Below are 12,535 nucleotides of genomic sequence, written 5' to 3' on the forward strand. Positions count from 1 at the left end.
GATGAGTTCCCATACACCTGCTACCTCTCCCATCACTGAGCCACCTGAGCTGGACTTGTGAAACAGGCAATGGCAAAAGCTAAACCACAGGAAGCAAAGCATTATTGTGCTTCAAAGACTGAGGCTCAATGTTGCCTATATTAGAGCAGCTCTAGCATGATGTCAGATGTGTTGCTCACTAACAAAATCTCTCCCTCCAGAGGATCTTTTTAAACAGCAGAAGAAAATGTTGGATATTGCCTCGATGGGGAAACATGTCCCTGCCAGCCAAAAGCACCAGGCAAGGGCGGCCAAGCACAATACATCATTAAAACTTCCTCCTTTGTTTCCCCAGCAGCTGCCTGAAACATGGCTGGCAAAGGGCTCTAGAGGAGGGAGACATAAGTGCTGTGTGTTTGGTCAGGTGCCTTGAGCACTGCAGTGAACTTTGGGCACCTGAACCCGAGGGTGTGAGCAGGATTGCTGCACTCCAGTGCTGTAAACATCACTTGCTTTCTACCAAAAACCCTCACACTAAAGTGCCCTGCTATGTAACAGCAGCCCATAGGAAAATGTTTGGGATGAGACACAAACTTCACATCAGGCCATCAATGACCATAGTTAAAAAATAAAGTAAAAGAAAAAAGCCAAGTCTCACTTGCACTTCCAAAAAAAATTTCACCTATGGCAGCCAAAGATGTGACTATTTTTGTATTTTGATGTGGCACTGAGTGCCAATTATATAGGAAGTTGTTACTTCCAGTCTGGATTATTGCTAGATACAGCACAGGATGGCAATGCAAATAGTACAGCCAGAGCTAATTGGGTCAGGATGTGCTAGTTCAGCATACATTTGTGTGTGGCCACTTTCACAACGCCCCGAGACTGCTCCAGGCTGAGGAATATTAGGTTTTAGACATCTTCTGGGAGGTGTTGACCAACCTGTGAGACAACAATACAGACTTTAGACACATACCTACACTCCTAGAGAACAGCCTGTACCGGTGCTGAGATCAGGAAGGAATTTTCCTGTGGGACAGATTGGTGCAGTTTTCCATGCCTTTTTGGCCTTCCTCTGCAGCATCAAGCACGACCATTGGTCAGGGCTTCTAGGGTCCCTCTTGGCAAGGTTGCTGCCTGCTGCTCATGCCCCAGGAAGGTGACCCTCATGCCCCACATTTGGGGAAAAGCAACTTTCTAGGCTCTGAGGGCGGCTCCCAGGGGTTGCTTTGTGTCCTGTATGTAATTGAGCAAAGCCCCTTGCCAGGGCTCCTCTGGGCCTTTCCAGCTCTGTTCGTGCCTGCTGCTCTTGTGCTTCCAAGGCACCACATGTGCCCTGGCTCTCTCTAGCCCACTGTAAACCTGGAGTGGGAGTGAGCTCTGCTCTTCCCTTGGCTCCATTTCTCCAGGGAGTCTTGCTTGTGCAAAACAGCCTGTGCTTGGAAGGGTTCCAGCTTGCAGCCCCATGAGGAGCTGCCACTTTTCAGCACTCCATGTGGGCAACACAAGCACCAGGCAGGCACAGGAATGCTTTTCATGCATCACTATTCAACAACCGCAGCAGAGAAAGTTTTGAAAGGCAAAAAGTGTGGTTTGTGTGTTATCAAGGTGTGTCATAATTTGGAAAATACCAAGCATTCTCTGTGTGACTGTAACCAATCCTTATCCTCCCTTTTCAGGAATCAGGGACTCCTTGACCTGTATTCGTAAATCCAAATAGTTTCAATTTTTACATCCAAAGTAATATTTGACTTTGGTTATTGTTCTTCCTCCTCAAAGGCTAAAAATCAAAATAATTTTAAAACAGAGAAAAAAATAAAAATAAAGTAGGAATGTTGGGGGGGTTGGATATTTCAAATGCCAAAATACAAATTCATACATAAAAACACAATACCAAACAGAGAAAATAACATTCTTAAAACTTCTGAGTTTTTGGGGTTTTTTTCCCCCTAGAAAGAGTCTTCTTTGTGCATCATCAGTCAGTTATCTACTTTCCTGTGTCTGGTAAAAGTTAACACTTTTTAGATAATTTTCAGTGGTTTTTTTCAATATCAGTTACATATTTTCAAGACTGTTGTATTATCTGTGGCCTGACCCAGTATCTGGGTCTCTGATTTGAAGGAAACTGGGTTCACCTGGCACCACTGCTTTTGGCTCCAGCCAGTTCCATTGTTTGGGTTATTCTATATGGCAGGGTTCAGGAAGGATGTGTGTTCAAACGAAATTTGTCCTGTGACGGAATGATGTTTAGAGACCAGCATGTTCACTCTCTCCAGAGAGAGCCTGGGTGAAGGACACTCACCGGGAAGATAAACAGCCCATAATTCAGAATATTCCAAGAAACTCTATGGGTAAGCTTGCCTGGAGAGGTGGAGTTCTCAGCAAACTGTGCCATTAACTCCTTGCCACAAGAGATGCATGAATGAGACAGAAATCTGTTCTCCCCACGCACTCCCACCAGCAAATGGCTCTCCACAAGATGTAGAGGATTTGCAAAACTCTGTCTTTGACTCTGCCAGACTTCAAGTGATGGTTTTTCAAGCTAAACTGAGGATTGCATGAACCTACTCCTGGCTACACCTGCACATTTTGATAATGCTTGTGAACATCTGCCCTGTCAGAAACATAAATTAAAATTCTTTATATCCTTTCTGTTGGAAGCAACTTTTTAGCCATTCCCACACATGACCTCCACATCCTTGTTAAATTTTGGGACCCACAGTAGTCAAGATGACCCTGCACCAGTGCTAAATACAGCAGGGCAATCACCCCTTTTGACCAGCTGGTTGTGGTGTATTTGGCGCATGCCAAGATGGGTTTGCCACTGCTGACATTTACTGAGCCTGCTGTCAGCCTGCAGCCCCAGATCCTTTCCTGTGGGGCTGCTCTCCAGCCATGTCACTCCCAATTTATACTTGTGGAAAGTATTTCTTCATGCCAGCATTTGTTTTTGTTGTTTCATGCCACTGATGATTGCTCAGTGCTCTAATCTATCCAGATCCCTCTGCAAGGCCTCTTGTCCCTTACAAGAGTCAACAGCACATTCCAGCTTAGCATCATCAGCAAACTTCCAACTCCTGTCTCCAGATCATTGGTAAATATATTGAACAGAACTGTCCTTAGAACTGAGCCCTGAGGAGCAATGCTGGTGACTGACCTCCAGCAAGATTACCTACAACCTTTTGAGCCCTGCTCTTCACTCAGTTCTTCACCCACTGAACCACTTACCTGCTCACTTCACAGTCAGATGGCTTGTCTAGAAGAATGTTGTGAGGAAGAGAATCAAAAGCCTCAATCAAATGAAATCCGGAAAAATCTTCCTCCACTGCCTTCCCTTCATCCTATAGGTGGGTAACCTTAAGCTAGAAGAATATTAAATAAGTTATACAGGACTTTCCCTTTGTGAACCCATGTTATCTGTGCCCGATGATTGCCTTGTCCTCTAAAGGCCTATCAGTAGCATGCATCTTATGTTCTTTGTAATTTTCCCAGGCACTGAGGCTAGGCTAACAGGTCTGTAGTTTCCAAGGTTTCTCTCATGCCCTTGTCTGTGGAAACCCGGGCCACCAGGAATATTTCTCTGTCTGCTCTGACTCCCAGGGGGAGCACTGACTTTGACCCTCATTCATGGAGAAAGTTTCCTAGACTTCAAGATAGACTAGAATCCACTAAAGTGTGAAATACATTATAAAGAGTAGTGTAGGTGTATCACTTGGTGAGAAATTTAGGTTTTGATATTTTTAGTATGTTGTGGATAGAAGTAAGATGGAGGGCACAGGGTGTCGTCCTAGGTTTTTTCTTTGTGCTTCTTTTTCCTTCTTCTTCATAGGTTTGGGTGATGTTTTGTAACAGGGCAGAAAAGTCTGCATTGCGGGCTCTTTGGGATCAGTTATTGGGTTAAAAGGGAAAATAATCTAGGTGTCAGTTCTGAAGTGGATAGTGCAGTCTTAAAAGACCTTGTAACAAGAGATTGTTAGCTATTTTGTGCCTTCTAATGAAAAGCTGCCGAACTCACAGTAGTGAGACTGTTTTACTGATAAGAAATAATAAACACTTGAGTCTGAACATGAACTACTGTCTCAAGTGCCTTCAATCCAGGCCCAGAGAAACCCACACTTGTCAACTGGAATAACACTGTCTTCCTTTCAGTCAGCAGGAACCCTGCTGCATAAAACCACAAGGTTCCAGCAACATACTTGCTGAAGTAGCATAATTGGCCAACTGCACAACATAAAGGGTGCTTGAGAATGCCTAAAAATTCTTGTTCAATAGTTGCAATGGCACTATCCTTGTAAAACAGCCTTCTGAGAAGAACATCTGGACAACTGCATCATCTAATCTTTTAGAAAGCTGAAAGCCTAAACTTTCTGTGAGTTTATGCAAGTATGGAGACAAGGTCAGTGGGAGATATACTCAGAGAGTCCACTTTTTATTTTGCTGACGATGAAAGATTAGCCTCACCCTTTGCACAGCATCAGATAACAGAAATAAAATATTCAGCTTCAGATCAGACTTTCAACCACATTATTCTGGCAAGTATGACAGGAAAGCAGATGTCCCAGTAAACAATTCAAGATTGATTTTGCAGTGTTCAGTAGCAGGGGCATCAATGGCTCTGTAATCTGCAGCTGGGCATGAAGGAGCATAATGACAGAGTCTATCAAATATCTTTGGTTCCAGTCCAGTATGACAGTGCTTTGGACTCCATATTTGTTCATTGATCATTGCAATTTTTTGATACCTCTTGTGAAATTTCTTAATGAAAGACTGGAAAACTCTAAGAAGGAAAATTAGTGTCTGTAATTTATTAAGGCCAGTTCACTCTATAGCTCCTAATATTTTATTTCAAGTTATCTGCAGTAGCTGCAGGGCTCAGCTGCCACTCATTGAAGTTTAAGTATATACTTTTCTGCCAAAAGTCTTTCCTCCTCTATCTGCCCTATGGCTGGCCTCTGCTCCAAGCTCTCTCACACCACTTTGTTTTTCCAGTTACTCCATCCTGATGCTTCCATTTTTTTAATTTACTGACATGTTATAAATATTTCCTCTTTGGTACTAAGATCCTTGATCCCTTTTCAGATGGCAATTGAGAACACTTCAGCCCTCACTCTTAATGGCATATTATATTCAGTTGTATGTCATGCATTTATGTATAATAGAAGGATAACGTATGTAATTGCCAAGTCATAAAAACACTGGTTACTATTGCTGTGGTTATTTACTCTTCATTTTACATGCAATGGTTATAACACCATCTTTGGAAGTTTCCATCACTTCTATAATCATTATATTAAGCTTTTTCAGTTTTATTAATCTACTCCTGTTCCTTACCTGAAACCCTTTGTTTCAGTATAACATTAAAAAGGATTGATGTCTGCTCATGAAACTCATTGCTATTTTGATGTTCCTTCATGGCAAACCCTGACAAGCTTATCTGAGAGTGTGATGCTCTTTACACTGTATAAACCCTTAAAATACATTTATTACAAAAAGGTTTTCATTTGAACTCCTGCTATCCTGGTAGGGGTCTTCCTAAGTTAAACATGGCCTCGCCAAGCAAGAAGTTTTTCCAGATGGTGTGAGCTCATTTTTGTTCTGCGTTTAGCTTTTGTGCTGTTTCCACAGGATCTAAAGATGGGCTGAAGTTAAAAAACACGTGGAAAGCTAAATCTCCAGGGACATGGAAGTGTTTTCATGAGATCTATAAATCTTCTCGATATATTCTAAAATTACAAATAGCTGCCTGGGCCAGATTTGATGCTAGCAGTCAAGAAACTAGGCACTAATTTTACATTTTTAAACTGTCTTAGAATGGGTTTACATTTCAATGGAATTGAAATTCCATTTCAATTGGAATCTGGGTGATTCATAGCAATCAGGAGGCGCAAAAGACCTTGCTCCAGATCTTTGTGCAGTGCAAAACTGTGTCAGTCCACAGCATGCAGTGGAGCTACTCTGGCTGGCACCAAGCAAGTCGCTGACTCTTGCTTACAACTTTCTGTCTGTGAAATCCAGGAAAGCAACCCTTCTGGAGCTGGGCAACTCCAAGGGCTGTATCAGAGAGCTCTATAACTCAGCCTGGCTCAGTCTTTTTTCCATTTCCACTGACCTCAGCAGCAGAGTGATGGTCAACCACCTCTGAAACAAAATATGAATCCATCAACTTTGCTGGTCTGTCCATGCAAGTACCCCAGGAGACATGTAACATGATATGGGGGAAGTGACCTCACAGTTCTGAGCGCTGACACTGGCTCCTCTCTGGCATGATGAAGGCAGGATATTTTCACGTAAGCGATGAACGAGCACGCCCTTGAATTGACTGTCATTTCCTTGTCACCCTGCAAGGTGCAGCAGACGCCAGCGCTGTCTGCAGTTGCATAAACACACACCGTCAAAGAGCTGGAAGTCACACGCTGGCACAGCGCACAGGCAGTGCTCCTGCTCTTGTAATTAATGAACTCCTGGCAGGAGGCTGCTGGGATCTCAGCAGCCCCCAAAGAGCACATGCCAGACTGCTCAGGGGTGGCACTCGCTGAGATTAAAGACTTGGCTCCAGCGAAAAAGAAAGCGGAAGCAAACAGCAGCCTTCTGCCAGTAAGTGCATTTCATAAGGCCAAGACTCAGTGTTAGTGCTCAGCACAAATGGATTTTCTTTATTCATGCTCAGCTCAGTGCTTTTCAGCCTCGCTCACGGGCTCTGTGATGCTACCTGAGTATCCTGTTTGGTGCACAGGGCCCGTGGATCAAACCTCAGTGTACCTGGAGCACCACAAAAGGTCATCCTGACATGCTGAACAGAAAAGCTTTGGCCTCCCAAGCTGTAATGCATGTACAGGCATGTGTGCAACTCCAAGAGGTTCCTGTTGCTTGAGGTTTCCCTACAGTGTGGATGGTGGCAACCTCTGCTAATAATCTGGATAGTCAGTTCCATTTATATGAAATTCCTTGAGAGGACTTAAATTTAGGCCACAGAGAGTTTTGCAAGAATTCCAAGAGGAGATGTGAACACAGCTGGGTAAGACTGAGATAATCTACTCCAAAATACAGAGTGTAATGCTGTGCTAACTCTAGGACATGGTGACACCAAATTCCTCATCTATTCAAGGTAAATGAACTCAAAAAAAGACCCAAACCCTCACTGGAGAACTGCAAATGGGCATTCTCAAAGTCAAGCCCAAAGGTTAACCCAAGGCCATCAAGGCAACTCTTTATTAAGCTTTACCTTTCCAGGCAATGACTGTCCATTTTTTTGCCATTGTGGCACCCAACGTCCAACATCTCAGTCTGAAATGCTCAGCACCAGACTGCATAGGGTGAGCAGGAAAATGTCCCACTGTGATGCCTTGCCTTTGTGAAAGCTGCTGGAACACAGACAAGGTACAGTGGATTTCGTGGAATGTTTTGTTCAAATGAGAATTTCTCTGGCATAAACTCAATGAGTCTTGCTCCTAACCCTTACTTCTTCAGAGCCAGCACAGCTTTGGCCTGCTTCATGCCCCAATTTCTGAGTTCTGGTTGGTACTCATTACTCTTAATAATCCTCAATTTTTCAGCACTGGAGATTCTTTACTACTCATTTTAAAGTCACGGTAAACATTAAGAAACCAAATCACCTTGCTATTCATGCTTCAATGGATTTATAGTGTTAGAAGTTATGGTTAACCTCTTATTTTCTGACCCTCTTATATTTTGAATTTAGGAAGAAACTTTGGACAGGAGTGAATCCTATTTTGATGTGTAAAATGGATATATGAAAGAGAGCAAAGGGGCACTAGGTAATGAACATATATAACCAAGTAGAAATGGTTTTTTATTTAATTTTGAAAGCAACCCACACATTAAAAAAATAACCTATAGCCCAATAACATTTTGTTCTGTCTTTTGGAGATAACATACACAAGCCAACAGGCATTTAGGTCAAAGACCTAGTGACTCATTTCATATCTCTCTAATGGAAATAAACAAAATATTTCAGTTTATCAGGAATTTTTGAGCTCAGTATCTGTAACACAAAAAAAAACAAACCCTGAAGTCATAGATTCAGATTTCTAAAGTTCTGTTGTTGTTGTTGCAAGTATTATTGCCTTACACTGCAAATTTTAATGAAAGTTGCTGAATTTTCCTGTAGATAGAAATATCATGAAGTGATTAATTTCCTAAATTTTTTTATCCTCCTTTATCACATAACTGATTTTTTTAAGTATTATTATTGTTATCAACTGATCTGAAATTCAGACCTGTAAGTCTATAGCCATGCTTTTCATTTACTTAAATATGGATTGAATACTCCTACAGCTGATGATAAAATGGGACTTCTATTACTTTGATGAGAAAACAAATGTTTTCTACCAAAATCTGAGGAAGCAAATAACATGTTTTGCTGATCTCTGCAGTGTATTGTCTTTAACTAAAAGGGGAAAAATACTTACAGGAAACAATCTTTTTTTGAAAAACTGTTAAATGAAGCAAACTGTTAAACTCAGCTTTCACAATTCAGTTTCTTAATTCACATTTACGCACTTTAAAGATATTGTCAAAGACTGGTTTATTAAATGTTCAATTCCTGAAAAAAACCCAAAAAATTAATATTTTAATTGTCTGTAAATTCTCTCAAAACATAACTTCTGACATTCACTTTTAAAAATTAGAGACAAGACTTTGATAACATTAATCAAAGGAAATAAAGTGCTTTCTACAGCAATCTGGGGAGATCCAGCTTCAATGCTATATATGCATTCTATATGTGAAAGTTACTTTAGAATATGTTTTGGACCCTTTAAACTTCATTTTTGTTATTCTTCAGAAATGTATACAGATAATACTGAGAAAAAAACTCTTAAGTTCTAATTGCAGATATAAACAATTACAAAATCATGTTAAATTACACTTACTAAATTTATTAATAGATTCTTCAGAGAACTGGTTATGCTGGAAAAACCTTTCAGATTATTGTATCCAGCCATTAGCATACCACTGACAGTGGTTCTGTCTATTATAATATACCTTGAAAATTAAATTTTCAAATTTTTATTGTGTCTTATAAACCTTTATTTAACACTGCAATATTTTAATTTACAAGATACTGAAAAGAGTTGCAAAGCTAAGAAAATGGAGAAAGGTCAAATTAGAGTTGCCTTAAAACAAAGAAACTCAACTTGGAGTTCATGTTCTGTACACGGAGCATTGCCTCACTGAAGTGAAGACTGTACAATAAATCAAAGAAAGGGGAGCCTTAGCTGGAAATGAGGAACAAAAAAAGAAAGAGAAGAAAATGTAGGGGCTCCTGAAAGCAACAGCTTATGCACCGCAGATTCCAGTTTATAGCTCCTTGAAATGTTCAGTTCCAAACACACATTATCTCCCAGTGCTGTTAGAGAGTTAGCAAGCGATGTTTTGACTCCCAAATATGAGTTATGTCTCTGTCACACTGAAACTTACTGCTAGTTAAAGGTGATGGAAGGTTTATCTGCCTAAATAATGATCCCCATTTGTTCCACTGCAGCTAGGGTATGTACTGAAACCTAATGAAAGCATTGGAAAGGTGCCCATTGATTTTGAAGAGATTTGGATCTGGTCCTGAAGTGTTAAAGAGAAAAAAGCTATTCTTCCTCTCCTTTCCTAATTCTAAAATAAATTGTGTATGTGATTACCTGGGCATGCTGGAGCACAGATATTGTGATAACAGAATAACAGATAACAGGCATCTTTATGCCTCAGTGCTTTATGTGTGTGTATCATACCCTAACAAACACAGACACACAGAGCACAGTTCTTGCTCACTTAATGATTTAATTATTCCTATGTCTCTCGTAGCTGACTCATCATCCTCTTGCATTAGGGTAAGGATAGATTTAGATGAGATATTTAGGAAGAAATTCTTTACTGTGAGGGTGGTGGGACACTGGAACCTGTTGACATCCCCTTACTGGAAGTGTTCAAGGCCAGGTTGGATGGGACTTTGAGCAACCTGGTCTAATGGAAGGTGAACCCTGCCCAAGGTAGGGGGGTTGGAATGACCTGAACTTTAATGTCCCCTCCAACCTAAAACCATTCTATGATTCTGTGGTTGCTTGGCATCAGCATCCAACTGCATCTCTCCCTGACAGTTTGATCTCCTGAGGGTGGCCTGTGGGGTGAAGAGAGTCTGTGGCATCCCTGTTTAGCAACATCCCACTGACAACATGGCAGAAATAGTCTTTACCACAGATGGATCTGTGTTGCTGTTTGCAATTTGTCTGAAACAAATGACTTCATAGAGGTAAAACTCTTGAACCTCTTTTCCATCCCCTGGTCAGTGCAGGTCACAGACTGGGTTACACGCACGCTACACAGAGACAAAGGAAAATTTTGTCTGGGTGCTCAGAACCTTTTTTAATCTCACCCACACCATAATAACTTGTCCCTGTCGGACAGCAGTGCAGGGGCTGGACAGGCTTCCTGCATTGTGCTCCCAATGTCTCCTGGCTCGGGAAGTGACAACATCTTGAACTAATTTTTTTAAATGGGGGTTGATTTTAAGCAACATATTTTCCAAACTGTTTTTTTAAGTGTAAGCCTAATTTTTTTTTCTTCTTTTTCCCCCCCTTTTTTTTTAACCACTTGGCAGAGAATGGAATTCCATGAAGGACCTTGAATGAGGGACACTCAGGGCAGCCAAAGACATCAGCAACTTCTGCCAGCCACCTCTGGAAGGCAGGAGCATCGCTAAAGGCTGGATGTAGGCTCCTCCATTAATGAGCCCTTAGCCACAGACAGGATCAGTAACCACAACCCAATCTGCTGCTCTTTCTGCAGCAGAGGGTTATCCTTTTCCACATGGCCAGGTACAACGCTTCTGGGACAAATTTGGGGATATTCATCACCAGCGGTGAGGGCGTGGGAGACAAGTTTCATCCAAACAAAGGACCACCATGTGTTGGGACTTCAGTAGAAAGGTCTCATGGTTACTGTCCTGCATATGCAGGGAGAGATTTTCACTGTATTTTCTCATCCTGGATGTTAAGAGTCATTTGAAGTGATGTGAAATAATGGGAAGCCAAAGTTTCATCTCCCCCTACTGCCTTCTTATCTTTGAGCCTCCACTTGTGGAGCTTCCTTGGCACATCATGAATCTGCACAACAGGGAAGAGGACTTGGCCAGCCCCAGCTGCTTCAGCCTTGTTGGCTTACCTTGTGTGGAAAATCCAGGAAGCGCCAAATATCATCCACTGTTTCGCCAGCCCCAAACATCCAAATGTCAAGAAAAATGCTCCCAAATATAATTAGAGTGGGTTAAATCCCCTAAAATTGCAGTGTGTTAGATTGTCAGTGGATGTACAATTGTTTCTTTGCAACTCATGGTCAGACACTCCTGCATGCCAAAGAGGACAAGTTTCCCAAAGGGATTTTTCTTTCCTTAGGCTTGCCTAGGGAAATGGGGTGGTGAAGGTGCTGCAAGACACCAGTGGGTCCACACTAGTGGGACAAGACAAGGTCCCATGCCATGCTTAGGGCTATCATGTTCTGCAGTACTTGGGAGGGTGAACCCAGGCTCTTCACAAAAGCTCAAGTTTTTCTCACTTTGTGAAATTTTCCACCTCCAACACAGACAGGATTCTCTGGCTTTAAGCTGGTTTCCATGAGGCTGGATGGGAAAGCTTCACAGCAGCAGGACATTTTATTGCTGACTTTTGTATTTCGCCCAGACAGCATTCCTCTGACCGTGTGCCCACTGTCAATGAGTGTAGATTTTTCTTTGGTGCTTTGGGTGCTTTTATCTTCCTGAAAAGCCAGCTTCTAAGAGTATGACTGGCAGGTAGCTAATATTTAAGCTAATTTTTAATCCAGGACTCAGTGCCAAGGACTGATCTCTACACAGAGAGGTCTGGATCTTGCCCTGCAGCAGAAGAGCCTTTGCCAAGTGGCTCCCTTGAGCAAAGTGAGCAGTTGGGCGTAGGTCCTGACACCCAGCCTAATCTCTCTGGCTGTCTTCCTGAAGCAAGGAGGAGCTTTTAATCTAGATTTGGTGTTTTATCCAAGGATAGGAAACTCATAAGAGGTATAGCCCAGAGAGCATCTTGACTATGGCCAGCTTTCTAGTTCCAGTAAAGTTACAGCCCCACTTTTCCACATTAGTCTTGTGTCTGTCTCATGTCTTGACCTCTTACAACGGGCAAAACTAGGCTGTAGTTAGTTTTAGCTTCTCCACCTCTCCATCAGCTAAGCTAGAAAATGGTTGTTTAAAGAAACATAAATTTAGGTTCAGGCCATAAATAACGTATTTTTTATCATATAGGTTGCTTGACACTGACAATTTTTGTCCGGGTCTGCACAAAAGCATTAGTCTGTAAAGGTCAGGGCTTTTTAGAAATGGGTAAATTTGGAAACTGGGTAAGGGAAATTTACCATAAACATCCCTTCATTGCAGCTGAGGTACCAAGCCCAGGTTTCCTACAGCAAAACGTTGACTACGATAACCAAACAATAAACCTTAGATTGAGCTAAGAATTGTATTTAATATTTAGAGATCATGCATAATAATCAAATGGTACTATACCAAAATTTTGCTCTGAGGGAC

Source organism: Motacilla alba, chromosome 2 (assembly GCF_015832195.1).
Source record: "Motacilla alba alba isolate MOTALB_02 chromosome 2, Motacilla_alba_V1.0_pri, whole genome shotgun sequence".
Classification (NCBI taxonomy): domain Eukaryota; kingdom Metazoa; phylum Chordata; class Aves; order Passeriformes; family Motacillidae; genus Motacilla; species Motacilla alba.